Source organism: Herpailurus yagouaroundi, unplaced genomic scaffold (assembly GCF_014898765.1).
Source record: "Herpailurus yagouaroundi ecotype Mexico unplaced genomic scaffold, PumYag 29, whole genome shotgun sequence".
In the NCBI taxonomy this organism is placed as follows: domain Eukaryota; kingdom Metazoa; phylum Chordata; class Mammalia; order Carnivora; family Felidae; genus Herpailurus; species Herpailurus yagouaroundi.
Window position 1 is genome coordinate 93,516,851 of NW_024412377.1, and position 12,873 is coordinate 93,529,723.

At 36.1% G+C, this 12,873-nt stretch overlaps 1 protein-coding gene across 1 annotated transcript in view; it reads right to left on the bottom strand.

Annotated features, from left to right (window-relative positions):
* The window catches only part of XRCC4 (X-ray repair cross complementing 4), a 239,406-nt gene extending 226,549 nt beyond the window's left edge, over positions 1-12,857 (bottom strand). Inside the window, exon 1 of the mRNA XM_040449374.1 lies at positions 12,789-12,857. The gene's annotated coding sequence lies outside the window, so the exon portion shown is untranslated. The remainder of the gene's footprint in view (positions 1-12,788) is intronic.
* Positions 12,858-12,873: the final 16 nt, after the last annotated feature.

Sequence of the window (12,873 nt, forward strand, 5' to 3'; positions counted from 1 at the left end):
CCAGGAACAAAGCACACAAATTGCCAAAGATGAAAAACTAGAATTATTCTTTAATCACAAAGCATGAATCTCTTGCTAGATGATCCTTAAAAAGCTAGAAAGAATTCTTGGGGTGCCTGGGTGGCTCAGTCGGTTGAGCATCCAACAGCTCAGGTCATGATCTTGCGGTCTGTGAGCTCGAGCCCCGCGTCAGGCTCTGTGCTGACAGTTCAGAGCCTGGAGCTGCTTCAGATTCTGTGTCTCCCTCTCTCTCTGTCCCTCCCCCGCTCATGCTCTATGTCTCTCTGTGTCAAAAATAAATAAACATTAAAAAAAAATTTTGTTAATAAAAAAAAAAGCTAAAAAGAATTCTTTAATCTTTTATTCAGGGAGAAGGTACAAAATTTCTTCCGTTTTTATGAACAAAATGTATAACATGCTGTAAAAATCCAAAGTAAATTGTTAACTGACACTTGACTGACAACTGATTAGTAAGTTTTAACAAGAGCAAAATCTTAAAGCAGTTTTAATTCACTTCCTCAATTTAAAACTACTATATTCTTGGGGCGCCTGGGTGGCTCAGTCGTTTAAGCGTCAGAGTTCGGCTCAGGACATGATCTTACGGTTTGTGAGTTCAAGCCCTACATCGAGCTCTTTGCTGACAGCTCAGAGCCTGGAGCCTGGTTTGGATTCTGTGTGTGTGTGTCTCTCTCTGCCCCTCCCCCGCTTGTACTCTGTCTCTCCCTCTCAAAAATAAACATTAACAATTTTTTTAATTTTTTAATTAAAAAAACTATTACATTCTCATAAAGCATATTATTTTTCTCAATTAACAATTGCATATGAGAATACCAACAACTGAAATATGAAGAAACGCCCCTTGTCAGCTCTTTACACAATTGAATATGAAAATAAAAACAACTCACTTTGTCAGCTCTTCACAAAACCAATTTTACTACAAATCTCTATCTTCTGGGAGTGGAGGAGATGCTTAATTATAGAATGCTAGAGCTATTCTATCTTACAGTAAAAAGCGTAAGGAAGCAGGGCAATTTCCAGAATAAAAGAAAGAGTATCTAAAATTAAGAATGTAAGATACCTCTAAATTGATAAATTAACAATAATTCTAACTGCTACCTAAAGTGTACTCAGAGGAATGTTTATTCTTCTTCCCAGTAAGAGACAAAGTTTTAAAATAACCATACTTGAAGCCACACCAATTAAGCATGTTTGTGTTAAAAATATACAAATCTGTAGACTTGACTATAACATAATCACTGAAAAAATATAATTCTTTTTAAATATTTCATTTAGTCAAAAATTTTCCTACACTGAGGTTTTTTGTTTTGTTTTGTTTTTGGGGGGTTTTTTGTTTGTTTTGTTTTGTTTTTTGCCTAGATGTGCTTACTTCTGAAATGCTTTATTCATTTGGGAATATTTTCTTTTAAATCAATTAGTCAAAACCACTTACCATGCAGCTAATTACCCACATGCTCTGTAATCCTTAAATTTGAAAATTACTGGAAAATGCATATTGCTGTTTTTCTATGCCATTCATTGAAAAAGACACATAGCTAAAAGCCTTACATAATTCTCATAGGCCTCAAATCCACAACTTTGGTTGGGGGAGGGTAATAGAAACTACTTATAAAGGCCACTTTTTGCCTCTAGAATTTATATACAGACACACAGATATACAAACTGACACTGATTATTTCATCTTAAATAAGCCTCAAGAACATGGCCATTGTTAGCAATTAATGTAACTTTGTGAAAAAGAAAACTCAGCACTTAGAACTGCTGATAAAAAGCAACTGGTTTCACTGATATTTTTACCCTAGGGGGGGCCAAAAGACAAATTAATTATTGACACAAAGTAGTCTAAAATTGATTATTTCAGATATTTCATCCTACTTTCACAATGATACACAGGGCTTTAACCTCAACAATGTTAAAAAGACATTTAGGGATCAGATTTGTTTTAACATCTTTGAATTATTCATGTTTCAAATATTTTCCATTGTCTGGTCAACTCTAGGTTTTTATAGCTAAAACTAAATCAAATTATTTTAAAGATTCCATTATTTTATTGTACTCAGATTTGAAACTGTGGATGCTGTGAGTCATGTTTAAGCACTTGCATATTAATAGCACAAGTCAGTATCCTGTAAGTACTTTGTAGTGAGTGCCTCAGTAGCCTCAGATATGTCTTCTATCAACCGAGTTTTAATTTCCTGATAATATACTATTTGAACCACTTTTGAAAGAAATTCATTCTTTACTTACTGAGGTCACCCCCTCATTAAATATCAAATACAAATTATCTAAGAACTAACCACAAAGCAGAAGAAAGGATGACTTGCCATGTCTTTTAAGATTCCTAAGGGCAAACCAATGATGTCTTTGCTTTCGCCAGCCCTATAAATGGGAATACTCAGCCATAGTTTTTCTGCCCCAAGAATACTTCAAGAAAGGGGTGGAATCCTCTTCAGAAGGACTGATTGATTAGGACCATAAGAAAGCCTATGTTTTGTTTTCTAAGGGCACTAAAGGTCGCACTGGTATCAGCACCTCTCCCAGCCAGAGCCAAGGATCTAAGACATGCCTGCAGGTGGAAACAGTTGGGTCCCACCCCAATTTGTACATCAGTAGCTTTATTGAGAGCTCAGAACAGTTGAGAATTGAGAAGCTTATCTTTAGTACTTTGTGTCTCTGATACTTGGCTTCCTTCTTAGGAGAGAAATAAGTTGTTGGCTGGTATGCAGTTGATGTGATCTACACTCTGAACAAATACCATTCACAGTTGCCTCTGAATAAACAAGACGCTTTTTAAATTAGTTTACAAAGAATTTTGTATGCCCTTTTGGATGCTGATAAGAAGCAGTGCAGAAGCCAACTCTCTTAGGTCAGCTCAAGTTAGTGACAACACTGTATCATTGATAACACCATTTTGAACTTGAGCTTCTTTTATTTTCCTTTATAGTTAAATTACAGCTTCTTTTCAAGCCGCTTGGGCTGCAGGTGTTCAAACTTCTGCAGCTATGCCAGATCAGAAGAGACTAAATGCATGTTTCTAATGAAGCAATTAACTTAAGTGCCCCCTTGTTGAGAAAAGTAGGCTGATACCTAAAGTGAGTTCAGAATAAAGATTAGCACACAGCACATTGCCACTAAGAGTCTGTAATTAGATTCCTGATCATGTTATTTTGTTTAACCTTATTTTTTTCTTAAGGAAGAAAAGAAAAAAAAATGTAAATTGTAAACCAAAAGCATGGTAATAATTTTTTTTAAGTTCTATCATATTATAAAAATTCAAGGACAGGACCAAATATATTACTCAATAAAAAGGAAAGAAAGGTTTATGTCACAAACACTGGGCTATTTACTTTTAATAATACAAACGTCACACAATTCAGGAAAACTAAATGCAAAGAGGATGACTATTTTCCCATTTGTTTAGTATTTTTTTTAAAAGCATTGATTATCCATACTAATCTTAACAGAATTCCCAATTGAAGACTTTTTTTTTAATTAATAATTCATTCCTAGAATTTTCATTATTTTTTTCCTATAATTTTAATTAATAACATGCCAGTACCTACCTAAAGGGTAAATTCAGTTTTTTTAAATCAATTTACCTTTAAATTTCCAAGGCAATTAAAAATATTAAGCTAACTTTCTATAGAAGAAATCGTTTCTTGAAACAATGTTTTCACGTTCCAGTTTCCTAAACTTTAATGATAAAAAACATAATATTATTCAATATTTTTCTAATCATGTCAATATTATCCCCATTCTAGTAATTTAGGAATGAAAGTAAAGTGACCAGCGGTCCAGGTTTGTCTGAGATTTTCCTGGTTTCAACACGGAAAGTCCACGTACAGTAACCCTCTTAACCCCAGGCAAATTAGGATGGACGGTTCCCCAAGGTAAGAGTAAAATATAGCTAAGACTGTTGGCATAATCTTGTTCAAAAACTTGTAAAATACAGCTAAGTTCAAGTTACACATTAATAGTCTGATGCTTCAGAAATAAAGCATTAAAACTATAAAATAAGTCTAAAAATTAAGGCATCTTTGCCATGGTCATAGTCCATTCTCAATTACCTCTCTTATAACTGTGGAATGCCAGCTGCTGCCATTCCAAATATCGTATTACTGCTCATTTCCTCTGCTTATCTTTTACAAACACCATTAATAATCATTAGTTTCAGTGATTCATTTAAAGTTCACTTCCTCTCCTTTTTTCTTTACCCAATGAACTAAGTATTTAAAAACAATAAAAGGCCTGAATAAATTTCCCACATAAAATCTAACACCTCGATCCGAAATGCCCTGAAAATTGGACCCACAGTTTCAGAACTTCCTTTATCTTCATCAAATGGACACTCTCAATTACAAATAAACTTGGCAGAAAGGATGAGAGTATACTTATCATTTTGGAAACTTTCTAAACTTTCACAAGAACACTTCAGTCCTAATTGCAGAGTTTCATGTGAGAATGACACTTAACAGAACTGAAGAGATAAGATAATACCTGAAATACAGCATTAGCTAAACAACAGTCATTTTTTCATTAAGAACTTAGTAATTATGATTTCTTAAGCCTTGAAATTCTGACACCTCTCTTGTATTTTAATTTCAGAAGAGTGAGGGTGTTCCTATGAAATACCATCAGTTAAGCATATATACAGTCTATCCTACTTGAAAAATGTGCTGCCCAGAAATGAAATCAAACTAAACACACTTTCTGGAAAAGAAATAGGACTTGCACTGTCCTTTTTCCCGCATTCACAAACCCACCATTTACTTACAACTGTACCCATTTATCTGCCTACTTCCAATGGCAACCAGACGATGAATAATAAGATTGGGGTACAAATCAGAGTTAAACCTGAAAAAAAGATCCCTACAACATATCCTCAACTGGTGACACTACCTAATTCAGCCATACACAACTATTCAGGAACTATATGAAATTGCCAGTATTTAACAATTTTTAACCTACACACACACACACACACAAAATGACTTCACATGGTTCAAATGATAGTAAGTTATAAACAACCCATTCCTAATTGGATGAATAATTACATATTTATTTTCAAGATAAAAACAAAAGAGCAAAAGATGAACTAAGCTCATAATTGTTGTGTTAGGTGACGGGTACACAGGGATCTATTACTCTCTCAAAATCATTCTCTCAAAATTTTTAAATTTTTTCACAGTAAAATGTTTAAAAAGAAGAGGGTTCAGTAAGTATTAGTTGACGATCACGTTGATTACGTTGTGAAAGAGTACTTTTGTAAAAAGAGAAAACATCATCTATTAGAAAGATATTCTTAAATATACAACTTAAATATGTAATTTAACACTTCAAAACTTAGGACCCTATTTAAGAAGCAGTGAACTCAGTGTTGACTCTTTAGTAACAGTCTTTATGTGGTAAGCATTACACCAGAAATACTGGTATGTCATGCACCTTTGACTAACTTAGAGATGAGCACATGATTCAAGTCAAGACCACAAAGACCAGTGAAGCTCAATTCCAGGACTTTGGATATACATTCTTCTCTACTGGACTTGATGTTCTAACACTGCGAGCTTGAAGCCACTGACAACAAAACCAACAGAACAGAAAGTGAAACTGAGGTGTGGGGAGCAGCTCAGATCTGATTCCAGGGGTACCAAAATCTAGATCTAACTATAGATGGTTCAGGTATGAGGCCAAGAAGCTTTGGAATCAGTCAGACTTCAGTATGAATCCTCACTGTCATGCCTTGGTTGTGTAGACTTCAGCAAATCATTTAATTCTCTAAACTTCAATTATCTCATACCTCAATTATCTCATACCTGCAAAATAGCTTTAAGTCAGCAAACTGTGTATTCCATCAGTGACAGGAGTACCAAACTTTGGGAAACATTAAACTTACAATATTCAACATCAAACACCAAGTTTTACACTTTCAGCTTAATACGCTTACACTCTCATCACATCTAAAACACATGACATTTTGAAAAGACTGGGCAACTTTGTTATCACTACATGATAATCGGTAACAAATGATTCAAGAAGACAACTGGTCAAGGAGCCAACTTTGCATAATGGTCATAATCCTAATGATTCGGCGGGGGGGAAGTATATTCAAAACAAAGGTTCAAGTCTTGGTGACACTGCAAAAATACGTTTTCCAAGTTTTAAAAATCACTAATTAATAAGTCTAATGCTTTCTCCTTAAAACTCAACAGCTTACCTCAAAGTATCAACAAATGATCTCGGGAAGAGGGATCAAAACAATTTAAATTTTAAAATTTTTTCTCTTCCATATTTACTACACTGAAAAGAATAGATTAAAAGACTTTTATGGACCTCTAAATACAATTTTCTTTTTTATGTTTATAAGATCTTTATAGAAATAAATGTAACTCCTGGCAGAATATACAACCTCAATTATACTTTGCATCCATTCTTCACAATATAAAGATAACAGTGTGATGTGGTTAAATGATTCAATTACTATATAAAAGCCATCAATCTCTGTTATAAGAAAAGCAACAAGAGGGTCAGTCTTGATACCCATAGTTAACGCTCTTCTAGGACTGTTTTAGGACTATCATTCAAAGAATGCTCAGTTTAACCTTTTTCTAGACGTCTGCAAAACAGATGGAAGATTGTTTGTATGGTTCCAATGACTTGGAAAGCTTCAAATGTCTCTTTACTTTGCATCAAATGTTCTATTACAGTGATATTCATATGAGAACAGTAGTGAACTATGACATTCAACCAAACATATCAACTTTACTTGCTCTGAATATTCTCATTTTTCTTGAGACATAGCTGTCAAATAATAACAGAACAAATTTTCTCATCACATTTAAACTTCACAAACTTATGTTTTTTCTATTGCTAAATTCTCAGAGCATAAACTTCCCAAAAATAATAGCTAAGTCTTGACTTGAGCCAATTTTTATAAGAATAATGTGCAAGATGATGAGGTTGGTTCCCAAACACAGTATTAAGGCAAGAAATTTTGATTCAATTTATAGATGAGTATCATTGCACAACTAATTTATAAAATTATAAATTGCAACCATGCTGTCATTTTTTAAAAACATAAGCCCAAATATGAAATTATATCAGTATACTATTTTATATACCTACTATTTATATACCTACTATTTGATATCTACCTACAAATTACCAAAGAATTGTCAATATATATATTTTTTTTAATTTAACTTTAAGTGCCCCAAAGTTTACACAGATGTTATCCTACTTTCTCTCAGCAGCTGTTCATTGGACATGTCCCTTATTTATTGATATACTGTGTTCAATGCTAGGGTCACATTTCTTAAACAGGAACTTGGCAACTTCCAAACTCTATGGTAAATATTGACATATCTCAGCATGTCAATATTTATACTGTCAGGACTCTGAGGAGTCTCCTCAACAATGGGAGCATCTTAATTTCTAAGCAGCAGCTTGCTTCTGTTCCAATTGAGCAAGGTCTTACGTTATTCAATATCATTCTCACTAACTATTTGGATAAAATTATAAGTAAGCTAATAGTATCCTCTAACATAAAGACCAGATTGAATTCCTTGCTGATTTCAACATTTTGGACACTTACAGGGTTAGTAAAGTTCAAAGAAGGCACAAAATCAGGAATGCCTTCCAAGGAATATTTGTTTTTGATTACTTAATCCCAAGCCTAATCATTATTTTCATCCTCATTAATGGGGCTGAAAGCTGCTGAAGCCTTTTCAGAATTTATAGAGTTAAATTATCTCCTCTTCTGTTAGTACTAAAGGCCAGGCAACATCACAAAAAGATTGGCTTACAGACTACAACAATGATAAAAATATTCAGAGGAGAGTTTAAATTCAGAATGTTTACCATAAAAGGTAGTCGGAAGTCTAGCTCATTATCTAAGATCATATAGCATTTTAAATGCAAAATTAGGGGCGCCTGGGTGGCGCAGTCGGTTAGGCGTCCGACTTCAGCCAGGTCACGATCTCGCGGTCCGTGAGTTCGAGCCCCGCGCCAGGCTCTGGGCTGATGGCTCAGAGCCTGGAGCCTGTTTCTGATTCTGTGTCTCCCTCTCTCTCTACCCCTCCCCCGTTCATGCTCTGTCTCTCTCTGTCCCAAAAATAAATAAACGTTGAAAAAAAAATTTAAAAAAAATGCAAAATTAATTTACCTAATATGGGGGCCAACTATCAGAAATCATGTTAACAAACTAATCATTTTTAACTCAATCTTAACAGCAATTTCCATATCAGTGGAAGAAAATCTTTGCAATATCTTGAAAATAGCCTGGGATTTCCCAATGGCACACAAGCAAAAGTTTAATTTAAAGCTATTGGCAGGGGGCGCCTGGGTGGCGCAGTCGGTTAAGCGTCCGACTTCAGCCAGGTCACGATCTCGCGGTCCGTTAGTTCGAGCCCCGCGTCAGGCTCTGGGCTGATGGCTCGGAGCCTGGAGCCTGTTTCCGATTCTGTGTCTCCCTCTCTCTCTGCCCCTCCCCCGTTCATGCTCTGTCTCTCTCTGTCCCAAAAATAAATTTAAAAAGTTAAAAAAAAAAAAATAAAGCTATTGGCAGTGCAGGTGTCTAGCAAAAGCATGAATGCCTCATGAGCAGTTTGGAATTCTAGCATTCCCCTTTGAGGCAACAAAAATCTCAACAGTGTTATCCCAACAAGAGCCCAGTTTCATCAAAATTAAAAATTGCTGACTATAATAACCCTCTGTTCATCTATTTCAGCCAGTGTCTTAGAAAAAAAAGCACAACTCATGTTCTCATCAGCACTGGCAGCTTCACAAATGACAAGAAGCAAATTGCCCAGGACTATAAAATGCATTAACTACCTTCTACCTGTATAAAAAGAACTATTTTTCTATTATTTCAAGGACAGCCACCTTTTCCTAGAAAACACAGTTTAGCAAATAGAGTTAAATTTTATGCTCAGAAGATTCGGATTGAAATCACAATTCTACTGCTCCAAAGCTCAGTGACTTTGGTCACGTCATTATTATATTAAAACATTCACTGAATGCTCCCTATGTACCAAGCTTAGATATTCCCAAAATGAGTAAGACACATTCCCAACTCTCTAGTGAAATAAAAAAACCCAAAAGGAATTATTTTACAAGTTTGTAAAGTGCAGAGACAGGGTGGTACCTCCTCTCAAGAGTACATGTAAGCCAGCCTGACATTTCAAGGAAGGCTTCCTTGAATTACACCTGATATGAATCTTAAAAACTGAAAAAGGAAAAAAGGATAAGAAAAGGCATTCCAAGCACAAGAACTTGCTTGAGCAAAGGCTTGGAGGCAAGAAACAACATGATATATGAAAATGATCAACAATTCAGTGCTTCATGATGACTACAAATCAAGGATGACTAAATTCAAATAACCAGTCAAGTCCATTCATTTAACCAAAACATGCACATTTGTATGCATCAGACAGTGTTTTAGAACTTGGCATAAGGAAGCAAAACAGATAACAATTCTTGCCTTTTTAAAACTTACGGTTTAATAGGAGACAAACGATTAAAAACAATAAAAAACACGTAAAATATACAACATGGTGATAAGCTATAGCAAAAGGAGAGGATAAAACAAGAGAAAACTGGGAGTATAGGGGCCAGTAGGGGAAAGGGGGATAGTTACAAAGCCTCAATTTTAAAGGTTTTATTTTCATTATTATTATTTTTTTTTTTATTTGAGAGAGAGAATGCGAGCATAAGCAGGAGAGAGGGGTACAGGAGCAGAAGGAGAGAAAGAGAATCCTAAACTGACTACACGCTCAGCACAGAGCCCAACCCCAAGACCTGGGGTTATGACCTGATGCGAAATCAAGAGTAAGATGTTCAACCAAATGAGCCACCCAGGAGCCCCCGCTTTTTTTAAAATTTTTTGTTTCTTTTTTTTTTTTTTTAATTTTAAAGAGGCAAAGTTGCAATTTTTTAAAGGAAGTTGAGGTAGGCTTTCATGAAAGGGTGATATTTGAGCACATACATAAAGGAGATGAAAGATTTAGTTGTTTGGATGTTTGGGAAAAAGCATTCCAAGCAGATGAAGCAGTTGGTGGAAAGGCCCTAAGGTAGCCGTGGGCTTGGTATACTGAAGAAACAAGGCAGCCAATATGGCTGAGACAGAGTGAGGCGAGGAGAGAATACCAAGGGTGATGGGAAACCAGATCGTGTAGAGTTTTGTAGGCCAATGTCAGGATGTTAGCTTTTACTGTGAATCAAATGAGAAGTCATGAAACGTTTTCAAGCAAAGAAGTAATTTCACATTCCTTCTAATAAACTTTCTATTTTGGAGTAATACTGAATTTACACAAAAGTTGCAAAATAACACAGAGTTCCCATATACACCTGCCCCAGTTTCCTCGAATCTTAACATCTTATATTACCATGGTGCATTCATTAAAACAAAGAAAGCAACATTGGTGCATCACTACTAACTGAACTCTAGACTATTTGGATTTTACCATTTTTTTTCCTCTAATATCTTTTACCTGTTCCAGGATCCAATCTAAGATAACACATTGCATTTAGAATCTCACATTTTAATACAATTTCTCACCTATATTTTAAAAGTATCATTCTGGCTATTGCGTGCGAATAGATTGCAAAGAAGCAAGGAATGAAGAAAGCAGAGAGACCAGCTAGAACTATTACTGTTAATCCAAGCAACAAATCATAATGACTAATAACAGACATCCAAGGAAGAGATGATCAATGTGCTAACAGCAGAAATAGTAGGAAATGGTTAAATTCTAGATATATTTTATGGAGAGAGTCAACAAAAGACTCACTGATGGATTTGATGGACTAGAAGACAAAGCAGGGTCAAGAACGACTCCAAATACTTAACTTTGAGCAACTGGCTGAACAGAGTTGCCATCAACTGAGGTGAGAAAGATTGGAACAGGTTTTGGAGGAAAAGGAGTTCAGTTTGTAACATGTAAGTTTGCAATACCTTTAAAGAATCCTGTTGTAGACAACAGGATACTTGAGTCTGGAGTTCAGAAAGGGGGGGGGGGGGGACTAGGAATATAAATTTGGGAGTCTTCAGTATACAGATGGTATTTGAAGTCATTAAGACTTGATGATATCATCAAAAAAAAAAAAAAAATGTAGGAAGAGGAAAAGAACAGAACCAAAGAGTGAGCCTAAGAACACTTCAACAATATGAGATCAGGAAGAGTAGACGGAAGACAGAAAGAACAACCAATAAGGTAGAAAGAAAACCAAAAGAGTGGGATGTCCTGGAAATCAAGTGAAAAAAAAATATGTATCATGGAGAAGAAGTGATTAATTGTGTTAAAGGTTGCTGATAGGCCTAACACAATAAAGACTGGGAATGATCAACACCTGGAGATCACTGGTGACAATAACAAGCATTTGGGGGAAGAATGGGAGTAAAAGCTACACTTTTAAAAAGAGCACTTCGGATTGAGAATATAAAGAAGTCTTTGGAGGATTTTTGTTCAGAAGAGAAATAAATAGGGTTAGAAGTGGAGAAAGGTTAAGAGAAACATTTCTTAAATTAAGTAAAAGAAATAACATGCAAGTCAAACATGGGTCTTAAACTAAGGGCCATGGGGAAAGAATATAAAAAAGACGGGGGTGGGGGGAGAAGGACAAAAATAAACAGAACACAAAGAACCTTAATCTTAAATTAGGAAGGCTATTGAGGGTTAGAGAAAACAAGCAGTTAAGTAAAACCACGGTCTTTTATCATACACAACTACCACCAGTGTATTTTAAAAGGAAATCATACAAAAGGAAATCATTAACATCAATACTAGATACAAAATAAAAAGGAGTTGGGGGGGGGCAGCCTAGTGGTAAAAAGCAATACCAATTTAATTCAAAAACCTTTATTGAGTTTCCAAGAACTATGCAACCTGAACACTTCAAAACACCTGTTTCTTTATCTACTATGCAAAGACAAAAACGGAGGGATAATACAGCCTCATCAAATGGGATTATCAAAACTAGAAGAAGCTAGGGGCGCCTGAGTGGCTCAGCGGGTTAAGCGTCCAATTTCGGTTCTGGGTTCAAGGGTTTGAGCCCCGCTTCAGGCTCTGTGCTGGAGCTCAAAGCCTGCAGCCAGTTTAGGATTCTCTCCCTCTCTCTCTCTCTCTCTGCCCCTCCCCTGCTCATGCTCTCGCTCTCTCAAAAAATAAACATTATTAAAAATTTAAAAAAAAAAAACTGAAGCTAAATAATACTACTGATTAAAAGAGAGTACCAAAGAACTACTGAACTTAGGAAAGGGCAGTTCCTTTCCATTTGTTACTACAGAAATTTCTTTCCTGACCCAAAGGGACTAGTACACTTCGGTCCCAGGTGAAACCCATGGACAGTTTACAAAGAGCTGGGAATTGGGAGACAGAGAGAGACGCGGCCAGCGTTAGAAAAACGTCCAACAGCCTACTTAACACAATACTCCAGATTCAAGTGTTTTCCTAATCCCACAACCAATACAAGGCTTTTCCAAGGCGCTCTTAACTCTAAAGAATCCCTGAGGTGCAAAGGAAGAAACTGAAAAGAGGGCGTGGCAGATGCACGCCCTGCGCCCAAGTTTAGGGAACCCAGGCGTCCCCCAAGAGTCCGTAAACCGAAGTCTCAGGAGCATACAGTGAGAGGGATCCGAGCTGGGAAAAATCCAAACACCGAGTTCTACAGGGAAATAACAGACAACTAAAAATAAAAAAGAAAGCGAAACAAAAAAAGGACAGGACTACAGATTACTATTACTAAAATACGCAGCCCCGACTTCCGGACACTACCTCTCATTCGCTCCACTTCCGGTCTCCTCCAAAAGGCCCGCTCCTACAGACAGACGACCCGCAGCCAATGAGAGTGTCGTCCACT